The sequence below is a fragment of the Propithecus coquereli genome, unplaced genomic scaffold (genome assembly GCF_000956105.1).
Source record: "Propithecus coquereli isolate 6110/MARCELLA unplaced genomic scaffold, Pcoq_1.0 Scaffold33, whole genome shotgun sequence".
Lineage (NCBI taxonomy): Eukaryota > Metazoa > Chordata > Mammalia > Primates > Indriidae > Propithecus > Propithecus coquereli.
Genome location: NW_012148952.1, coordinates 8,767,179 through 8,791,295, shown reverse-complemented (window position 1 = coordinate 8,791,295; position 24,117 = coordinate 8,767,179).

Genomic DNA, 24,117 nt, shown 5'->3' with positions numbered 1-24,117 from the left:
TTGGTTAATTTGTGTGTTGTCTCTCTCTCCCAGCTAGAAAATACTCCCACTAGAATTTGAAGAAAGCCTGGCATACAATAAGTGCTCAATAAATATTTTTTAAATGAATGAAAAAAATAAAAATAAAAAAAACCTATAAATTAGTGTAAGATGGCCAGACACAGTGGCTAACTCCTGTAATCCCAGCAGTTTGGGAGGCCGAGTGGGGAGGATCTCTTGAGGCTAGGAGTTCAAGACTAGCCGGGGCAATGTAGCAAGACCCTGTCTCTAAAACCTGAAAAAACTTAATTATTATAAAAAATTAGGAGAAAATTTAGAAAAATATTTGTATAATCTCAAGGTGGGAAAGACTTTCTTAAAGAAGAAACAAACCCGTAGCCATTAATGAAAATAATTGGTTACATGAATAATTAAATATCCACTGTCTAAAGACATTTTAAAAATTATAAATTGGGAGAAAATATTTAAAAAGAGAAAAAAACATCCAAGGCTGACAACTGTATGGGAAAATGGACATGCGGAACACTGCCGAGAATGTGACTTGCCATAGCCTCCTGGAAAGTTATCCAGCAGTATCTATTACAATTTAAAACTCAAGTATATTAGACTTAGGCATCCCATTGTGGTGAGTCCTAAAGAAATAAAAATACTGATATTGGAGAGAAGATTATAATCACGAAGAATTATTTAAAAATCAAAATATTTAGAAATATATCCTTTGTTCCAAGTGCCACTATGGCCAGGTTAATCTCAGTGGCTCTCTTAGCCCAGAAGGAGGTGAAGCTGGATCTTGAAGGGCAACTAGTAATCTCTTCCATCTGTCCGTGTTAACCCAGAGGGATGTAGAGTGGAGACTGATACTTATGCCTCCTCCTTAGTAAACAGTACCTGGATTTTATTCAGGTACCTATGTGCCCAGCCAAAAGACTACATTTCTCAATCTCCTTTGCAGTTGGGTGTGGCCGTGTGATTAAGTCATGGCCAATGACATAAGTAGAAGTAGTTGAGTGGAACTTCTGGAAAATATCTTTAAGGAAGGATGACTCAATGAGGAGGAGCACCATTTCATTTTTCACCCTCCATCTTTCTTCCTGCCTGAAACACAGGTAAAGTGACTAGAGCTCCTCAGCCATTATGGATGATTAATTGACCATGAGACTAGAAGCCATGTCCCAAGGAAGGTAAATAGAAGGAGTCCAGGTTCCTCGTGACCCTGGACTACCCACCTCCAGACTTATTTTACAGGAGAGAAAAATAAACCCTTAGTGTTTAAGCCACTGTAATTTGGTGTTTGTGGTTATATGCAACTGAATCTAATTCTAATTAATAATACCATGTTATAATGTTAAATGCAAAAAACAAGTTTCTAAGTATTATCAGAACGGTACAAACTCAAATGTTTATAAGTGATAGGCCAGTAATAGAGAAAGGTGGATGAACAAGGTATAAATAATAGGGAATAGGGCATGTTGAATTGGAAAGCCCATGCAGCATCAATAATATTACCAAGTAGGCCTGTGAATTGAGATCTTCCGATTTTTTTTTTTTTTTTTTTTTGAGACAGAGTCTCACTCTGTTGCCCGGGCTAGAGTACTGTGGTGTCAGCCTGGCTCACAGCAACCTCAAACTCCTGGGCTCAAGAGATCCTCCTGCCTCAGCCTCCCGAGTAGCTGGGACTACAGGCATGCACCACCATGCCTGGCTAATTTTTTCTATATATTTTTAGCTGTCCAAGTAATTTCTTTCTATTTTTAGTAGAGACGGGGTTTCTCTCTTGCTCAGGCTGATCTTGAACTCCTGGAGATCTTCCGATTTTTTAAGTTAAATTTCCCCAACGTTTTTCAAACAAATCATTTTTCCCAGCTATATCTAGACTGCAGGCCATCAGTTGGTGAACTCTGATTTGTAGTATGATCTAATATTTGGAAAAATGCCTTAAAGGGGGAAGGGTTAGGGGAGGGGAAAAGCAAGGAAGGGTGGGCCCTTTACATGTACATATTTATATGTGGGGTAAGCATAGAGATGATTTGGAAGATTACACACCAAACAATGGAAACCTAGAGGGGTAATATTGGAGAGCGAGATTATTAACTTTTTTGTTACAACTCTGTATTATCTGTTTTGTTAAAATGAATATACATTAATTTTTTAACTTAAAAAAATTAATTAGGTAGGGGGAAAATTGCTGAGAAGTTAAGCAGACTGAAAAGCCAATGCAAATGCCACAACATAAGCAGAGGACATTTTTAGAATAATTTAGTCTGAGCAAGTCAATCTGTCTTTGGAGTAGGCCATTAATATAAGTATGAATACCTCAATCTAGAGGGTATAGATTTGAGAGGGAAAACACAAATAATAAGTTGCAGTGGCTTTCATTAGTTGTAGATGAACTGGAAGTCAAGTATAAACATGTGACCTCCCAATGGGTACATTTCTTTTAGTGTAGTACATCATGTTGTTTTTATTAAAACTAGTTCTAGGTTTAGAGCAGCTCGGATTTTTAAATAGTCACTGCATTTTTTTCTGGTTCTGTCACAGACTTTGCCATTCTCTTCAAAACACACATTTGAAAAATGTTAAGGCTTCTCATCTCAATCTAAAACTGTGCACTTGGTTCTAGTCTGATGAGAGGAAACTGGATTGAGAATATTTTTTTTCCTGACACGTCTGTTTTCATCCTTTAGTAAATTTGACAATTTGTGACAGTTCTCACATTTTTGGAACAAGTCTCCCATTATAGAAGCTAGCAATGATATATGATAAATTATAAATTATTTGACTGTTTTGGATTCATCCAAAATGAAGTTTATCAAACTTTCCTCTCCTTCTCCCTGCCCCCAGGCCCCTGGCATACATTCTGTGCCATTACAGTGTTTATGCCAAGGGAATTATGATCCTTAAATAGCAGTTGATTGCTCTAACAGTGCATCAGTTAGATATTCTAGGATATTTCACAGGATAATAATTTTGCAGAAGGAACATGATAGTTCTGTAGTTTAGCAAATGAGAAAATGGGTACAGAGAAATTGAATGACTTATTTAAGATCTTAAAACAAACTGGTGGAGTACTTCTACTTAAATATAGCTCTAGAGATTTATAGAAAGCAAAAGCTACATTGAAAATTCACACAATTCTTCTGGAAAATAGCAAATTCAATGATGCTATAAAATCTAGCATGATGTCCTAGTGGTCAAGACACTTTTGGTAGTAAATGAGAGAAACCAAACTCAGGTTAAGAATGAAAGGAAATGGGCTGGGCACAGTGGCTCACGCCTGTAATCCTAGCACTCTGGGAGGCCGAAGCGGGAGGATTGCTTGAGCTCAGGAGTTCGAGATCAGCCTGAGCAAGAGCGAGACCCTGTCTCTACTAAAAAAGGAAAATTAGCTGGGCATGGTGCTGTAGTCCCAGCTAGTTAGGAGGCTGAGGCAGGAGGATCGCTTGAGCCCAGGAGTTTGAGGTTGCTGTGAGCTATAATGATGCCACTGCACTCTACCCAGGCAACAGAGCGAGACTCTGTCTCAAAAAAAAAAAAAAAAAAAAAGGCATAAAAAGAAATGTTTTCTTTCAAGTGAGTGGAGCTTAAATAAGTATAAGTTATAAATTGGATTCAGGGGATAAATTGGATCAAGCATAACTGGGTGCAAAGGCTCAAAAATGTCATCAGAATCTGCTGCTTTTTCTCTCTTGGCTTTGCTTGTCACTGTGTTGGCTTCATTCTTTGGCAGCTTTACTCCTATGGTGGCAACAATGGCATATGTTCTAGCAGTTTACCAACACCAGGGTAAAGAGTAAGGGCACCTTTCTCAGTGGTCCCAACAAAGACACTGGGACGAACTCTCTGACTAACTTGAATCAGGTGAGTTCCTCCTGAGCACAACACTGTGACTCCAGTTGGCCAAGCGTGGGTCACACGCCCCATCCCTACCACCAGCCCCACCAAAAATAACCACATGGGCAGAAAGGGAAGAGTGTTTACAAAGGGAAAGATAAGTGTTTATTACCCAAAGAGGGGTAATGAATGTAAGGCAAGCAAAAACAAAGGAAGTCCATTAAAAATTATTTACATTGTACTATAAACTAATACAACTAAGTGTTAATTTCTTGCTTAGTGGTGGGGGGGTTAATTATCTTTTCATTAAAAAAACAAAACTACCAACACCATGGAATAAGAAAATGTAGAACCAGAAAACAAAGGAATGCACTAAAAAAAAAATTATCGACTTTGGAAAAAAAAATGCCATACTGTGTGTGTGTGTGTGTGTGTGTGTGTGTGTGTGTGTGTGTGTGTTTATATTGTCGGTCCATAAATGAACACAAAGGCAAAATGAAAAATAAAAACATTGGACATCTGCCAAACATTACATTAATCTAAATGCTTAATGATTCCATCAATGCTGCACTGGGAAAAGCAATCATTATATTTTTGCAGTAGCATTTGTTTATTTTGGTTTCCATTTCGTCTCAAATGCTGATGAGCTTGTACTAGCTGTATTTAGTGTTTTATTGGAAGGTGTGTAATTATCCAGTTCATAAAGAGAAATGGCCTCATACACAGACGATTCTTTATCATAGTGTAACTAGCACTCTGCTCATTCATTTGCCCGTTCATTCATGTTATGTGCCAGTTATGGACCAGGAACAAGGCTGGACGCTAAGATTAAGGAGATGAGTAATTCGCAGCCCCACCCCTTGAAGAAGTCAAAGTTCAGAAAGGAAAATAGACAAGTAAAAATTAAAGTGCACCATGAAAAGGGATTACATGGGGCTTTAGTAGCAGAGGAGGAATTTCAGCTGAGAGCTCAGAGAAGGCTTCAAAGAAGAAGGCTTAGGGAATGCTTTCCAGGGTGGAAAAGGAAGTGAAAGGCAATTCTGGAGATAATAACAAGTACAGTGACACAAAGGCCTAAAAAAAACCCTGGGTGTTTCAGAAATGGGTTACAACTCTGGCTGCAGTATAGGCCAGGGTGTGTACAAGGGAAGAGTCGATGTGAACAACTTTGTGTGCTAAGTTTGCGCTTTACCTTGTGGTTCCAAAACCCTGGTCCCCCGACTATAAAGCCAGGCTGATTAGTAAAGAAACATCTGGAGGAACTTGTTAAAAAATACAGAGTGCTTAGGCTCCACTTCTGAAAAGTTGGTTCAGGAAGAATCTGTGTTTAAAAAAAAAATGTCCTTGTGTGATTCAAGAGCACATCCAAGTTTGAGAACCACCGAGTGTACGCAATGAGGATCCATCACAGGGCACTGGGGGAGAGAAAAGCGTATTTTGGAAAGATGGCTCTTTTGCCAGTGGAAAGTTGCATCACAGCAGGTCAAAACGGGAGATGGAGAGATCTGATAGCAGAGCAATTAGGACCGAGCAAGTCAGAAACGGCAAGCACCTGCACTGCAGCAAGAGAGCGGGCGTGCAAAGTGGGAGAATGTTCAGAGACGCTTCTGAGGAATGTAGTCCCCAGAACTAGATCTGTGCAATGTGGGAAGTGAAATGGGATGGATTTTAGTTCGTAAAGGGTGCCGTTGGGAACTGGCAGTGAGAGGTAAGCAGGAGGCATGTCCGTGTGTTAAACAGCGTGGTGCTAGCTCAAGGTGGGAGACCTAGCTGGGGCTGGCCCAGCGGGAGGCCAAGGCTGGGCTGGGCTAGCCAAGCTCCAGAGCCCCAGATATGGGAGGCTGAGGTCGAAGGCTTGCTGAACACCCCTCCCCTGGGGACACCTCCCCTCTGTTCTACCTGTGGCTCCCTGCCCATAGTCATCTCTCATAGCCTTGTAGTTAGGTTTTCTCTCTAGTCTGTGTGACTCTCCAAAGCCAGAAACTATTGTTTGTGTGTATATTCTCAGAGCCTAGGCTAGCGCCTGCACATATTTGATGCTCACTAACAATTTCTGGGTGAATGAATTTTGTTATTTACCTAGATGATTACAACTACCACAGCCTCGTTATATCTGAATAGCCCTTTGGCCTCATTTTTTGTGATAATTATATAAATTTGTATTCCTGTAATTCTACATGCTTCCGTTGTTACTTTCCAAGATGCACATTTTTGTGATGAATAAGAGAGTAAGCAAAATGCATCCCTTTCTTCCAAACATCAATTATTGTAAGATGTCTGCATAATTAGTGAAACAGGCATCTCCTATACAAACTAATTTAGATTCCACCAAAAAGCTCTTGATTAATAAAAAAAAAATTATTTAAAAAACTCTCAATTGAATGAATTAAAGACAAGAAACAGTTTTCAATTCTGTTATCCAAACAAGTTTGTACAAATCCAGACAGATTATTTTTAAATAGAGTGTGAAGATCACTTCTAAAGTATCTATTTATCTTTTTCACATATGGTGCTGCATGGGATAAACAAGAGGCTTTATCCAATCCCCAAAGTAGTACTACCGTGAATGATAAGCAAATAATGTACGGGAGAAAATGTAAGACAAGTAAGTTACTTCACTCTGTAGGGTATGGATGATTCCTTTTTGTTTCTTTCCCCTTTATCTTTGCCTTCCTTGCAGATAGTGCCCTGTGAGTACCAAACAGGAGCATCTTATTTACAGACATTTCAAATCAACAGAAAATTCAAATAGCTATGACTTTTCTTTATAATCTCCTGCCATGAGAAAGAGCAATGACAAGTAGGAAAACTAATATCAGCTATTTCAAAATACAATTTCCAAGCAGATGTGAGAGTTAATTTCAGATAACCAAAAAAGTGTACAACAGCTAAGACAATGGAAAAAAAAATCTGTTTTGGATTCTCATGTCTACATCTCAAACTAGTTGTTTGGAATGAATTCCTACATGTAGGCAATGAATTTTACCTCTCTGAGCCTATCGTTTCTTTGCTACTTCCCTGTGTGTGTTGATGTTCTGTTTCCTTGATACGGCCTAATTATCCTGAAAATCTATAAATTCCTGTTTTCCCTGCTCTCCTGGAGACTGTTTCATGGTTCTCCACTTATAATTGGTGATGTATATGTGCTAGTCCCCTGTATTGACTTCACTCCTGTTTACAACACTCTATTCTGTGTGCAATACCCATCATACTTCACTGGCCTTGCCCAACCCCTGATTCTGGCTTCTCTGACCTGCTTTCATCTCTTGCTACCCCCTACCCAGTACAACATACTGCACTAACCCTAATGTGCTGGTCATTTGCCTCCTTGCTCCCAGATCCATTCATTCTTTGTCCTTCTCCTATTCTGTCTATATTGCAGGCAGCTGGTTACTGCCAACCCCGTTTCTTAGGCTCATTTGCCAAGACCCAAAAGAAACCAGGACAATGAAAGATAAAAAGATAAAGTAGCAGCACTGGTAGAACAAGAGGATAAACCAACATATTTCTCCTGCTCTTTGATTCAGGCAGCTTCTCCCCCATGGCCGCTCTTCCTCCGCAGTTGCTGTTCTTCTTCCTGGGCAGTGGCTCTGGGGGTCTGTTAACTCAGCTCCTCTGTCTCTCCAGCCCTGGAGGTGGATGGTAGAGGATTCCTGCTATTGCCACTGTCCAGGGTGCCCATTCTTCCCCAGTTTAGCTTTCCAGCCCTTCCAACACTTATATGACTAATTTCTGATATTAACTTCCCGCAACGGAACTACCCGACGGGCTCTAATTTCTGCCTGGACCCCATCTCATACACCGAGGTAACAGCACCTGGCAAGTTATTAAGCAAAATGCAAAACAAGGATCACAATCAGAGAAGAATTCATGTAGGTATTGCAAGGCTCACATCGCAAAATATCCAGTGGAGTTATAAAATAACTACGGGACGTGTTACTGAAAATACATAGTACCTAAAGAGAGGGTCATTAAAAATCTTTAAAGCCATTTTCATTTAATTCTTATCTTCATTCTTTAGCAATCTCCCATCAAGAGGGAAACCATGGGGAATGGAGCAGAGTGCACAAAGGCTGATGCCCACGCTGAACCCAAAATAGCTCCAAGTAGATTTGCCTGAACAAAAGAGAGTTGTCATCAGCACCCAGAGTAGGTAAGAAAATGCATTCAACACTGCCACTCCTCTAAAGACTCCTGCTGCTCTCCCACCAGAAACACTCTCTCTGCACTAATTTGACCTTCCCATGACATAAAAGCATGTAGTAAGTCATGTAATAAGTCAAGCTTATTATGTGGGTGAGTCCAGGACAGTTGTCAGTGGCCTAAATGGCCCTAGGAGTGACCCATCTTTTGAAATAGCTTTGAAAAATCAGACTTTCGTGTGGTGTGAAAGGGCGAGGCTGTGGTTTTATGAGCTTGGGCAGGATTGAGTTCATCATGTCTAGCTTCTAAGCAAATCCTTTTCTGGTTTCGTTGAAATGGAGCAGAACTAGAAGGCACAAAGGGGATTAATTTTATTCTTTAACCAGTGATGGTCCATATATTTTCTAGGACTTCTGTAACAAAGTACCACACACTGGATGGCTAAAATGACAAAAATGTACTGTCCCACAGTTCTGGAGGCTAGAAGTCCAAAATCCAGGTGTTGGGATGGTTGGCTCTCATGGAAGACTATGAAAGAGAATCTGTTCCACCCTCCTCTCCCAGCTTCTGTGGGTTGGTAGCAATCCTTGGCATTCCCAGGCCTCTGCCCCATCACCCTAATCTCTTCACCTTCACCTGGTGTTCTCCCTGTGTGTGCGTCTCTGTGTCCAAATTCCCACTTTCGTTATAAGGCCATCATCAGTCATTGGATTAGGACCCACACTAGTGATCTCATTGTAACTTGATTTCTTCTGTATTTATTCTGAGGTACTGGGGATTAGGACTTCAGTGTGTCTTTTTTGGGAGGGTTTGGGGAACACAATTCGACCCATAAGAATCCATTTAGCTAGTTACTTACTCTCTCTTTCTGAACTCTCCCCATTTCTCTCCATATTGTCTTTTGGCAGAAACTATAGTCAGGAAAATATCTAGTCAACTTATTCACTGAGATGTAAGTGGCCAAAGCTGTCTTTGTCTGTTTATAATGTACAATGGTCCAGAAGGATATAAAACAATGACAAGAAACTGATAAATGTTAATATGTTGTTCCTCCTGAAAATATCTGCATTTTAACAAATCACAAGGAATTATACCTGTTGCTCATTATAAATTGTAACAAAACTTCTTATGAGTAAAAACTTGCTTAGCAACCCTTGATTTTAGTTGTAATTAACATAAAAAAATTAACATTAAAAAAAATTTTGCCATTTTTTATTAATGGCAAAATAAAGTTGAGTTCTAGGTTGGTAATACAACGATATGCACTTATACTTTTCTGCTGAGATTACTATAAATTTATTCTTTAACACTAATAAAAGATATAAGCATTCTTGAAGGAACTGCAGACAAAGTTATTGATATCAGCATTATTTCATAAGTGGTTCAGAGGCTACGAAATGAGCGATATATTTAAACCACTTACACTAATAGTGGCTGCCTTTTAGGTCCATCCCCTTCAAAAATACACTTAGGAGCCATTTTTGCACCCAATAAAAGATTAATTACTTTATTTTTATTTATTTATTTTTAGAATCAAGTTTTCACTATGATGCCCGCGGTGGAGTGTAGTGGCTATTCATGGGCACAATTATAGTGTACTTCTTCAGCCTCAAACTCCTGGGCTCAAATGATCCTCTTGCCTCAGCCTCCTCAGTAGCTGGGACCACAGGCATGTACCACTGCACTCAGCAGCTATCATATTTTTTAAAAAACTTAAATGGACTTTAAAAATCTTGATAGGAAAATATGACTTCAGGTATTAGGATTTAAAATACAGTCGATTCGCATTATCTGTGGTAGTCGTATCTATAAAGTTGCTGCAAACACTGACTTAGCAAATACTGAACCCTTGCTCCTAGGGGAAATACAGGGTTAGGTTCCTACAAGCCTCTGGCCACAACATTTTTGTGAACTAATCAATATATAACCTTGTTTTATGTATGTTTCTGTTTAAAGATGATTTATTTATTTTATATTGTTGATTCACTAACATTGAAGTCACAGCTAATAGCACTCTAACTCATACCTGAATGAAGCTGATCTAGCACACATATTTTCTCCATAAGGCACATCATAGCCTTCTGTGCTTAGGAACACTAGACAGCACTTAGCACTATACTTGGAGGCCATTTTAAACAGTAAAATCACCACCAAAAAGAACAAAAATGTGAAAAACATGGCACTAAATAGACAGAAAAAGGACACATACATATTATAAAAGCTGAAACAAGCAGGCAGAGTCACCTTGTTCAAATTCAGCTAGGAATATGTGCAATCAACAACTCAAATTTTTTGCCATTATGAACATGTCTGCAAATGATCACAAAAGTGCTGTGGGTATTGTGGGTGTTATAAATAAATTTTAATGAGTAGGAGAATTTGCAAATATGGAAGCTATAAATAATGAAGATTGACTGTACTTTGACCTGGCCCATAAGCCAAAGGGGAAAAAAGGCTCTATTTGCCTAGCAAAATAGGTTATTTACATTTAAAGTTCATATTTGTAATTTGTGATGTGAGACTTAGTACTCTAGACAGATGGAGAACAGTGATATGATAGGAAATTTTTTACTGTATTTCTTTTTACATCTTTTGGTTTTTGAATCATGAGAATGTATTAACTATTAAAAAAATTAAACTTGCAGAAGAGGAGGATGAGGAAGAGGAGAAGAGGAGGAGGAGGAAGAAGAGGGAAAAGGAGAATAAGAAGAAAGAGAACCCCAGTAGGTGTTTCGTGTGCTATATGGTAGAGAGCAGATATTTTAAGCTCAGATTACATTAATACTATGACCATTAGACCACAAGGGTTTACATAGTTATATATCTTTTTATAATCACATACTTACAAATATCTTTTACATGTCTTTTTATAAATCATGCACTTATTAAGCACTTGCTGAATACCAAGGACAGTTGCTAATATATTATATTTACTTTTTTCCTTATACCTGTGAAGTATTAGGTTGAATCACGTGAAATTGCCAATGTTCAACCATTTTTGACCTACAAAAATATTCATTTGTTATGCTCAATATAATTTTAATTTCCCCATTTTATTGATGAGGAACCCAAGATTCACAAAAGCTGAGCAACTACCCAATGGCACACACAGTTGGCAAAAGAGACTCTTTATGTGAACTCAGATCTCCTCTTTCTACTGAGTAGAGATGGGTATGAATTTCAGGCCACTGGAGTAAATGCATAATTTTCTTTTTCTATGTGTGACCTTAAATGCCACCAGGTCGTGGAAACTTGACATCAATTAAGTCAAGATTTTCTCCCTTCACCACTTCCCACCCATTCCTGAGAATCGTGTCTGGGAGGTGCTAGAGACCCAGCTGCCCAATTCTCCCCCAGACATTCCTTCTGCTTCTGCTCCAGCTGGCAGGCCACAGGGACTTGGGGATCTTGCTACCTTAGCTCAGCTTTAGGGGCATCTGACCTTGCTGCTCCCAGGCAGGAAGTTCTACCTCACAGACCACTTTCTCTGAAACCACTAAGCCTCTCTTGGATCCAGACCATCATCTAGCTGCAGGAAGGAGAAAAGTCTGGCTCTACCATGCTGTATACACCCCAAGCCTTGAGTCACCTAAAGCATTGACTTTGAAATTGCAAAACCTTAATTTTTGGCCTCAAAAAGACTCTTAAACATTTCTCTGTTTATGGTTTCAAAGTCTGTTTTGAAATACAAAATAATCACGAATCAACCCTATTGTCTTTTGTTCCTTTCTTGAGGTAATAAAGGCAAAATAACTAGTTGCCTGAATAGTGAGGTTGAGGGGAGGGGAGGGATAACAGGAAAGAACAGATGAGAGGAGAGGAAAACAGAAATTAATGTTCAAAATACTGTCTGCCCAAATACATTTGTTGTTCTTTTCTCAACACAGCTTCTCAGGTAGCTCTCAAACTTGGGAATGCTAATGAAATTGTTCAGGAGAGTTGCTTAAAATGCATAGACCCTGCTTCCTTTAGCGAGTACAACTCTGGACCAGTGGAAACAGGCAAATCTATAAGGTTATGTTAGTGTCCATTTGCAAACAAGTCCAGATTGAAGTAATAGCTTACGATCTTACAAAATAGAAGGAAATATTTTAGGTGAATGAAACTGAAATTTACTTTTCAACCAAGAGTTGAGTAGCAACCTGGCACTGTTGAATAACAAAGCCCACTATGACTACAGCTCTGTGGCCTTTTTGCTTTGCCTGTGAAGCAGTTCTTTTAAACACAGGTGGGGTTCTGGGCCATTATTTAACCAAGACTCTTGTGAGATAGAACACCATCAAAACAGCATGACAGAGCAGAGGAGAGGCAAGCAAACTGTATTGCTGTGCTACATCTAAATTGCAAAGGAGATGAAGGACTGGGGAGAACAGTGTAATTAGAGGCATTTTAAGCTCTCTAGTGGGAAGAAGAGCAAAATATTCTATATTTGAAATTGTAGTGGGAACTTAAAAGGTTGTAGGGGTAGGGCAAAGGGAAAAATAAAAGGAAGAAGGCACAATGGGTACTCAGACACACGGAAAGTATTTGATCAGATACCTTGAATAATCAAAGACACAGGCCAGGAGCAGTGGCTCATGCCTGTAATACTAGCACTTGGGGAGGCTAAAACAGGAAGATTGCTTGGGGTCAGGAGTTTGAGACCAGCCTGAGCAAGAGCAAGATGCTGTCTTTACAAAAAATAAAAAATTAGCTGGGCATGGTGGTGCCCACCTGTAGTACCAGGTACTTGGGAGGCTGAGGCAGGAGGATCACCTGAGCTCAGGAGTTTGAGGCTGCAATGAGCTATGGTGCCACTGCACCCTAGCCAGGGTGATAGAGTGAGACTCTGTCTCAAAAACAAACAACGGCCTGGTGCGGTGGCTCACGCCTGTAATCCTAGCACTCTGGGAGGCCAAGGCGGGCGGGTTGTTTGAGCTCAGGAGTTCAAAACCAGCCTGAGCAAGAGCGAGACCCCGTCTCTACTAAAAATAGAAAGAAATTAATCGAACAACTAAAAATATATAGAAAAAATTTAGCCGGGCATGGTGGCGTATGCCTGTCGTCCCAGCTACTCAGGAGGCTGAGGGAGAAGGATTGCTTGAGCCCAGGAGTTTGAGGTTGCTGTGAGCTAGACTGATGCCACGGCACTCTCTCTAGCCCGGGCAAAAGAGTGAGACTCTGTCTCAAGAAAAAAAAAAAAAAACAAACAAAAAAAGAATCGAAGAAACAATTCTGGAAGAAAGAAATAGTAAAATAACTTTTCTCCTAAGTAGTACTATCAGAGACATCAGGCTAGAGAGAAAAAGGGCGAGAGAATTTGGGGAGGGGTTTAACAAGGCAGAAAGAACAGAGATGGAAGCAGATTGAATGTCTATAAGAGATAAAATAAAAATTGATTTTTTAGGTAGAAATTTTTCACTAGTACAAAGTATCCAGGCATGCTATTAATATTGAATTTAGATTACACAGCTTTATCATGCTCACTATATGTTTTCTAAAAATACCCTAAAAAGTGCTACCCAGCCTTCTTGGCCACAGTTCAGAGGAAGGTTATGGAGCCTCATATAGTCCCAGAAAATTTCCTCTCCTGAAGGCTAATTTTGTTCTCTACCCAATCCTGCCAAACTAAGAAAATAAACATGAGTTGTTTCTTCAACAAGGAACAACTCTCAAACCTGCTCTAGTTCTTAAAGAGGAGGCAAAAATACCAATGTTTCAAGTTCTTCTTGTAAAAGGTTTTTCTTGTACAAATAATCACTCAAGGCTGTGTAGCACTTTATACACTGAAAGCATTTTCAGATGTATTACCTCATTTGAATTTCAGTGAATTCTAGTATAAAAGGCATTTTGTATATCATATGTTTTTACATGCTGCTTGTTCTACTATCAAAACCAATAAAACATTGGACATGGTTCATTAGTTTCTTATAACCTGAATACTTTCAACCTTATACTGTTTTTTCTTTAGTTTTTCCTTTCTCTTTCCTCCTGATGAGAGAGCATTTTATGCTTCTGGTCAGCTCTCTTGACTCTGCCAAATTCTAGTCTTTCACTTAGTGGAGTAACACAAGACCCCTAAGACCTAGAAAAGTCTGAGTTGGGATAAATACCGGCCTCCTATGTCATGGCCAGCTGCCCAGGTCATTCATTGGCAGTGGGAGAGCCACTGTCAAAGGGTGTCAGGAGCTATCAACCAAGGTTTTAAAGCCAGATTAGACCTGGCTTTGACCCCGGATTTACCATTTGATAGCTGTGTGGTGTCCTCTGTAAATGGTGGTATCTGCTTCATTTCATTTGTAAAGATTCTAAAAGCAATAGAGTACCTGCCTATAGTAGGCATCGAGTGAGTGTTCATTCCTCTCCCTTGCCTCATGGAAGAGAGGAGTCACCCACGACTTAGGAGACAAAGGCTGGTGTATGATCTTGATAGAAGTCGAGATGTGAACTTCTCAGACCCTAACATAATTATGTGCACACCTAAACTCTGAACAGCCCACCAAGCCTGCTGCAACAGGAGCACTTGCTGATATCCAAGTGGACTGACACAGTCCCCATGTGGCAGGTCATAAGGCACCTGCCTACCATTATCCCAAGATGGCCCCAACAGTGCACAGCAAACCACCCCAGTCAGCCCCAGAATTATGTAACATCAAACCCAAACATCGTCAGCCAATCAGCATCACTCATTTTAATTTCATAATATAGGACAGAAACTGAGTGTTTCAGCTTTAAAAGACCTACCCGCTTTCTCTTCTAAATCTCATCCCTGAGGGTCTCCTAGACCTTTGCCTCTGTCTGTGCCCTCATGGCAGTAAAACGTTTCCACTCAGTCTCAATCTTAGGTCACTAAAAGTCTTTATTTTTCTCTTTACAGCACATCGGAAGAATTTGTCTTAGATTCAGTGCAAAAGGCATGACAGATCTTCCCCTATGGGAGAACATAAAAGAAAGCCCCTGTGAACTTGACAAGATAGCTGTTGATTCTCTGCCTAAAGGAGAGAACAGAGCTGTGAGAACTGCATGAGAAAGTAGGAAGAAGTTGCTTCAATAGCACAACTGCTCTCTCTGTGACGGGCAGTGGTCCAGTTTCAGCAAGGATGAGCTGGATGAGTACATGAGCAAGGATGAGTACATACACTGGCCAAATACTGCATCGGATGCCAGAGATGTGAAGACGAGGAGAACATGGTCCTTATCCTAAGCACTGCAAAGCTTAGTGGGGAAGGACAAATGAAACAAACAATGGAACACATCGTGATTGTGGTTGGTGTTAAAAAAGAACCGAGATGAAAGTACTCTGTGGTCATTAGAGGGAGAATGGCCAGCTCTAACGAAGGGTAAGAGAGACAGCATCACATAAGGCAGAATGCTGATGCTAGTTAGCTCTTCATGTTGGGTCTGGCCAGAAGTTATTATGTGACAATGAATTAAATTATGGAGTTTATTGACAGCTCAGGTTTGTACTAATTCTTCTATTTTCTTAACTATCTTTTCAATTTATAGATAAATCTTTATTTCACAAATATGCATGCACGTGTGAATGTAAGTCTACATACATATATGTATGTATGTGTGTGTGAGTGTGTGTGTGTGTGTGTGTGTGTGTGTGTAGGAAATATTGGACTTTCTTTTGTGACTCTTGCTCCTGCTTCTATAGCTTAAATGTTCAAGTGCTTAAATCCTTGAAACCATGCTTCTTCTGTTATAAATTGTAGCTATAAATGGTGATTTCTCCTGTAAAAGCTGAAAGTGGGGTCAGTGTACTGAAGTTATTAATACATATATATGCATGTGTGTTTGTTTATATATGTACGCCCCTTTGACGTTAATTCCAACAATACTCTTCTTTCTTCTTTTCTAAAACTTCCATCTTTACTGTCCATTCTGTCATTTCTTCACCATCCTTGTCCCATAGTTTTCCATCATCAACAAGGATAGGTCCCAGCAATGAGCTGGGATCCCTGGAAAAGAGAGAGCTGGAGAGGCCCAGTGTCGTGGTCTCATATGTAGCTCCTATCACTACTTTCAAAGCTCCATGCGATTCAGCAACTTCCAAATAGGTTTGCACTTTGGAGAGTGCTGCTGTCTTTACTTGGCGCAGGTGCTCTATGCCCAGCACTGCTCTCTTGTTAGCCCTTAAGAGTTTTTCCTCTTAATAGTGTATTTGCTGGAGCACTTTGTTTTTACATGTTTAAAGCTGTCCCGTGTCTTCTTCAGCTGTCTCAATGTCAAACGGAACCAAGGAAAAGGGACTTATTCCTCTCGCATGTAACAGGAAGAAAGCCTGAAGTAGTGTCACCTAAGAAAGATTTCGCGACTGGGCCAAAGACTAGTTTCTGTGCTTGTCCAGTAATCACTGAAATTCAGTAGCAGAAATGTCCCTGTTCACCATTCCATACCCACTCCTGGGTAGTGGGGCAGTCTTGGGTGAAGCTTACCTCACATTCCTTCTATTATGTAGGCCACAAAAGCACTTTGAAAACTGTAGTACATCGTACCAACATAGGGTATTATTATAATTATGTTAGAAACAGCAGCCTATTAAAGAGTTAAGTTTTTCTGCATAGATCACACCCATCCCTTATTCATTTATCAATATTTATGTGAACTACTTTGGGACAAATTTGTCTTGTTGTTCCTTGGTATCATTAAGAGGCTACCCATATGACTGCAGAGGGGTACAAAGGAGACTTCAACTTTTCAGGAATATTCCTTCATTTAAAAAAATGGGATGGGCTTGGCGCGGTGGCTTATGCCTGTAATCTTAGCACTCTGGGAGGCCGAGGCGGGAAGATTGTTTGAGCTCAGGAGTTCGAGATGATCCTGAGCAAGAGCGAGACCCCATCTCTACTAAAAAAAAATAGAAAGAAATCAGTTGGACAACTAAAAATACATAGAAACAATTAGCCGGGCATGGTGGCACATGCCTGTAGTCCCAGCTACTCGGGAGGCTGAGGCAGGAGAATTGCTTGAACCCAGGAGTTTGAGGTTGCTGTGATCTAGGCTGATGCCATGGCACTCTAGTCCTGGCAACAAAGCGAGACTCTGTCTCAAAAAAAATAAAAGTGATGAATATTGATTAATTCTGGGTACATGTATATTTTTTGTTATCATCTATGCTTTTTATTGTATCATTTGTAAATGTCTCCACATTTTAAAAAAAATTCTCATGAGAAGAACCACATGCCTACCAGGTGGGGCTAAAACATATTTAACTAATGTACAAGAAACAGTACCCAATACTCTTGAATCAACTGGCTCCTAGAGGTAACTTCTATAATCTCCCACCCACATTTACCTTTTTCTTTTAAAATTTTTCATTTGGTGATTTTTCTTAGCATTCCCTGCCCCATTTGTGCTAAGGATACCCACTGTCCTTACAGCAGCATCGTTTATAATAGCAGGCACCCGGGAACAACAGGCACAATATCAAACAGTATTGAGAACGGTAAGTCTAACTAATGAAATTGTGCCGATGAAAATGTTAAGTTTTCAGTGTGGCATATCGAATTGCATATCATACTGTGATTAGAACTAGGTGATCTCTGCATACATACTGTAAGTGTACGTGTGTGCGTGCATGTGGGGGATAAAATTGGGAAAGAATATGAAGAAAGAAAAAATTGCTACAGTCATATGGGAATTACAGGTGACTTTAAAAAATATTCTTGTAGGCCGGGCGCGGTGGCTCACGCCTGTAATCCTAGCTCTCTGGGAGGCCGAGGCGGGCGGATTGTTTGAGCTCAGGAGTTTGAAACCAGCCTGAGCAAGAGCGAGACCCCGTCTCTACTAAAAATAGAAAGAAATTAATCAGACAACTAAAAATATATAGAAAAAAATTAGCCAGGCATGGTGGCGCATGCCTGTAGTCCCAGCTACTCGGGAGGCTGAGGCAGGAGGTTGAGCGCAGGAGTTTGAGGTTGCTGTGAGCTAGGCTGACGCCCCGGCCGGCACTCTAGCCTGGGCAACACAGTGAGACTCTGTCTCAAAAAAAAAAAAAATATTCTTGTAAAAATTTAAAGTCTGTTTCATCATCAAGAAAAATTAGTATCTTTAGATTTGTATCTTCATGCCACTGAGCTTGCCTTTGCCTCCCATTCTTTTAACTTTGGGCTGTCTTTTCTGACTCTTGCTCCTGCTTCTCCAACATGTACTCAAGTTTGAAAGTTTGAAGCTATGCTGCTTCTGTTAGAGACTCTAGCTATAAATTCTGCATAAGCTGAAAGTGGGATCAGTGCGCAAATGCTGGTCCCTTCATCCTTAAATTTCATTTCTCTGCAGTGTGCTTGGTACCGACACTTCACGATGAGAATCAGCCTCAGACTCCCTGATTCTCTCTACCCACCCCATGTATGGTGAGGAGACCCTACTGGGTAGCATCCTCCTCAGTGTCAGCCCTTCTTTTCTGTGCATGGATGGCCCAATCTAAAATCTATCTTGGTGCAAAATTAAAAATAATCTTCCTAATTCCCTCCTTTGGTGTATTTCATAATTCTTCTTAAGCCACCAAGTTATTCTTTTTTTGCCCTTTTTCAGTATATTTTGTGCCTGGTGAGTCATGCTCTGGGAACTTTTCGCTTGCTTTGCAGTAATATTTACCAAAAAATCTGAGAATTTAGAAATATTAGTGCTTCCCAATTTCCAGTAGCTTCCATTTTACATTTGAAAATATCATTGTTAATATATGTTTATGGATGCCAAAGTAGTGTCAAAAATATAAAATCATGCAGTCGAATGATAAATACTAAGTTAATGAGAGAGGTTTTGACATAATATAAACACTGAGGTGGAAGACAAATAGAGTCAGTCAGTAGTACATGGGCTTTCAGCGGATCGGCAATGCTTTGTCTTTTAAAATGGGAACAAATACGTTATAATGCTAAAATTTGAATAAGCTAAGTGGTAGACGGATGTGTGTTCCTATATTAGTTTCAATTCTCGCCTGTGTGCATGAATAATTTCACAATGTTTTTAAAAATGTCATTGTTGAAATTCCTTATTCCATTGTGCTGATCATTTGAACTTTTTCACATCTTTTATTGAAATCTTACAGAAAACATCAGTGAGAGCATTTTGGAAGTGGAAGAGGAGAGGACCTATAGAAAGTGGGGAGCTGAGAGATACAGGTTATAGTTAACAGAACAGGAAGCAAAGGTTCATATATTAAGACAGTTTCAAAGAGGAACTAAAGTAAGTCATCTAAAATTACAATAGAGGAACTAAAAATAATGAGATGTCCATACTGGGAGGGAGGAAGGTGAGAGTGGGCTATGTTCTCAGCTATCAGAATAGGAAGGAAATCCGCAGATAAAGTCAGTCTGATAAATAAAGAAGTGGCGATATGACTGTATTATTTAGAGATAGGGAAGTAACCACCCAGAAGTTTTAAAAAAAAACTGTAGCTGTTAAAAAGTCAGACTTGGTCTGGGGTTTGGGTGGAAGACAAAGGGGTGGGGTGGGGGAGTGCAGCAGCAAAGCATTATTACCTTTTATAGCAAGCTCTTCCGCACTGTTGATTTTTTTGTAAATGATACATGCACTGCTTTGATTAAAAACAAAAATTTTTTAAGATAACGCAATAGTAAAACCATCGGACCCAAGAAAATGTCCCTCTTTAATAATCTGACCAAGTGACTATTCACTTCTTGACCTGTGTTGTATACTTGCTAATAAATAATTTGTATCTTCATCTTTTAATTAGTATTCTGGAATTATCCTTATTTCTTTTTGGTATTTTTTTCTTTCTTTCATTTTTTGCCCTCTGCAAACATTTTATAAATGATTTCTCTATACAAAAGTTTGAAGACTGTTTATTCATTTATGGAAAGCCGATAGAATGTTAAATGAAACAAGGAAGGCTCCTACGATTCAACTGTGTTTAAAACATGCCTATGACACACAGATAACAGAAAGCAGACTTGGGGGCCGAGAGAGGGGGAATGAAAAGTAACTGCTAATGCTTGTTTTTTCTGGGGTGGCGGTGGAAATGTTTTGGAATTAAAGTGTGGGGATGGTTACATGTCTTTGTGAATACACTAAAATCCAGTGAATTGTACATTCTAAAGCCACAGTCTCAACTCCTGGGCCTCAGACTGATACCAGGCCATGGCCTATTAGGAACCAGGCCACACAGCAGGATGTGAGTGGTAGGCGAGCAAGCCAAGCTTCTTCTGCATTTATAGCCGCTCCCCATCGCTCGCATCACCACATAAGCTCCGCCTCCTGTCAGATCACAGTGACATTAGATTCTCATATGGGTGCCAACCCTACTGTAAACTGCACATTCAAGGGATCTAGGTTGCGTGTTCCTTATGAGAATTTAATGCCTGATGATCTGAGGTGGAGCTGAAGTGGTGATGCTAGCTCAGATTATCATTAGCAGAGAGGTTTGACTGCACAATAAATGTAATGCACTTGAATCATCCCAAAACCATTCCCCCCACCAGTCCACGGAAGAATTGTCTTTCATGAAACCGATCCCTGGTGCCAAAAAGATTGGGGACTGCTGCTCTAAAGGAGTGAATTTTATGGCATGTGAAATATCTTAATATAAAAAAAAATTGCAAAGGAATAAATGAAAATGATAGTCATTATGTTATACTTGGGGGTATTTTTCTATCTTCTATTTCTCTAAAGTTTTGGTAATGTGATATTATTTTCATAATTTAAGAAATATTTTAAAGTAACGTCATTAGCCTAATGTGTGGTACCATATTCATGCATCCAATTTTTCCTCTTAATTCCATAACACTTTTTATTTTCTCCTGCACTCTAGAGTACATAATTGTTTACATTTTAATCTGTTTTCTTTATAGTTTTAAGTTTGGTGTTACTCTTAAAAATGGTTATAAAAACATTTCTGTGAATTTTGTTCCTAGTAGTTTTATAATTTGCTTTTTTATTAAAAAATGCTCAAGTCCTTGATCTATCTGGAATTTAGCTTGGCATATGATTTGAGAGGGAATTAACATTATTCTTTCTCCTACTCAATAGCCAGGTTTCATAAACCAATTCATTTTATCTTATATACCAATTTTGTATTCTACCTTTGTGGAATACTAAATATACATATTTATACTTAATATACACAATCTATCTCTAAATTTTCTAGTCTATTCCATTGATTTACTGCCTGTTCCTAAACCAGCACCATGCTGTTAGTTTTTATATCTAGCAGAACAAATTCCATCTTCTTACAATATCTTTTAAATAAATAAATAGAAATCCCACAAATAAACAAGACTTGCATCCAAAGATGCTAAATGACTTGCTCATATATTACAGAGACAGAATTCAGAGAATAACCTGAGTCTCTTGAATTTAGTCATTTATTCATTCTATTTCACAGATTTTTATTGAGTACCTACTATATGCCAGAGGCTGTTCTAGCTTCTAAGGATCCAGCAGTGAAGGAAACACAAAAATCTATGCCCTCATAGAGCAAACATATAGTCAACATTTTTATTCATTTTTAAATAGATAAATTTCTGCTACATTTCCCAATTTTTGAGAGATAAATTTTAGTTATTATTTCATAATTATAAGAGTCATAATCTTGCACTTCATATTCCCCAGTCTCTTTTTCCTATACATACATTTTTCAAACTCTAAAGTTTCATTACTTTTTTTTTATGCAAAGCAATCTCTCCTCTACACCCAAGTGCGATTTTTAAAACCACTTTGTAGGAGAATTCATTGTTAAGAAGTGTAAGACTTTATGAGGAAAATTAGGGAGATAAAGATCATAATTAAACTAGAAATATATATTTTCTTCAACCATTTATTAAATAAGACAATACACGTGGCACATATTGTGTCTCTAACATTAGTAATTAATGTCCATTCACCATTTCTTGCTTTGGGGGAACTTTCTAGAACTTCTTTTTTATGAAGTTTTAATAAGATATATGATTATTTTATTTTATAATGGATAATAATCATAATGGGTATTTTTCCCTATTTGTTCTGATTGCTACATTTTTTACTTTATGACTTAGAGCAGTAGACTTGCACTATCTGCTCCCAAAATGATCCCGAAGAAATGGAGTTACTGGACAGAAGTTAAATATAATTACACACTTGAGCTCCAAAGTTGTGCAGATCTGCTTTACATCTAGTGTTCCCACAGGATGTGTGACCCGGGCAGTTGAGGTGCTCTCTCTAAGTTAGGGCTCTCCAGCCACAAGTTGATAAGAATAATGGTACCTGCTTCATAGGACTGTTGAGAAAATTAAACGAGCTAGAATGTGTAAAATTAACAGCTCAGTGCTTGGCACGTCATATGTATCAAATAAATGTTAGCCAATGTTATTCTGAGTTATTTGTTAGGATCATTTCACTACAAAGAACAGTGGCTCAGTTGGGCAATGGGAGTAGGGGTATTCATGGAAATAAGGACTCTAAGGACCTCCTGGGATATCAGGAAAATCTATTGAACTGGGCCTCTTGAACACTGGAACTCACTCAGGAACTAGAAACATCCAGTGAAGACTCACTAATCTGAGTCATCTTGCTGCTTGGCGATTCAGGAATCCCATACATGTGGTGACTCAGCATCCCTCCATCTATACTACGACCATTCCTATTTCTACTGATTTCTCGACTCTCCTATGAATGTCTTTTGTTCTCAGCTTACCTTTGGCTTCTGCTTATTCGTAATTGCTCACGCATCATTTATGATAACTCAAAACTTCAACTTATTCACAATCTCTCAGTTCTGTGTCACGTTTTTAGGAGATAGTATCTGCTTGACCTGATAGTATCCCTATTTGAACAGAGGTTCTGTGCTAAACCACCTCATAGGCCATAAACCTATCTAAAAATTGATTGCCTTTGGACCTCTTAAAAAGGCTCACCTCTTATACTATCATATTGGCAACACCTGAAGTTTGGAGGTAACACGTTCAAACCATAGCTGACCTTATTTCAAAATACACAAAATGCAGTCACATTCTGATATACTAGGGGTCAAGACTTCAACATCTAAATTTTGGGAGGACAAAATTCAGCCTATGACCTTGCCTATACTTTAAAATCTGTATTGAAATTTTTCTTCTCCTCTAGGAACTTTCCTGGACCAAAAATTCACAGTGATTTGGTCCTAGAACTTGTGTAGAAGTTATTATTCTTATCATTCATTGGCAATCAGCCATGTGCTTTCTTGTTTTGTCATATTAAATTTTTACATATGATTTATGCTGTTAATTTCTTATGTTCTCTTTTATCTCCCAAATGAGATGAAGATGAACCACACCTCCCACTTTCTGAATCTCCATAATATCTGGTGTAGCACTTTGCAAGTAGTACATTCTCAATATGTAAGTTTGACAGTTTAGTCAGGGTTTTCCCACTTCAGATTCTCCTAATTTCAAAACATATGAAAGCTTGCCACCAATTAATTGTTTTCAGTCAATTCCTAAAAATGTGTTTTTTTGGGAAAGAGCCCTGTTCGTTCAGGTTAACAAGAACCCATTCAGGTAAGATCAGGGGAGTTGTGGAACATGTTTAAGGTTGACCCTATAGAGGTCAAAACCAACAGAGATTAGTGGTAAGGCTTGGATGGGGGTAAGGGGAGTCAGTTCGGGAAGAGGTTTTCATAAGATAGTGGTCAGAGGGCAGGTGATGGGGTCCATTTGATTGGCAAGGTGAGTGTGGGGCACAGGACATTCCCAAGTTACAAGTCAGGCCTTTGTTGGTGGAGCAGGGAGAAGGCCTTGTTCAGGGGATAGCACCTTGGGTGCATCTGACAGAGAAACTCTTTCTCATTACTCAGCTGGTACAGGGGCTCTTTTCACTGAGTGCTTGACTGCCCACAGTTGACCCATGGACAACCATCAGAAAGAGGACCCTAGATGCTGAGTCAGATAGGCTTGGTGTTACCTGGGAGTTTTAAATTTCACCAACAATGAATGAGAAGTTAAAGCAGTAACTAGGAAGCAATGATAAGATTGGGGCCGGGAATAACGAGACCTGCATCATTCGCGAAAGGATTATGTAGCTCATAACTGAAGGGTGGGGAGAAATGAAAAATCCAGGTAGAAGCATAGAAGGCAAGGCGTTTCAGGATGATAATCCACAAATGCTGGGCATCCTATATAGTGTCCCTACTGTACAAGTCTGGTCAAATATTTCCAGATCAGGAGAGCAGGTGGAGGATGAAGT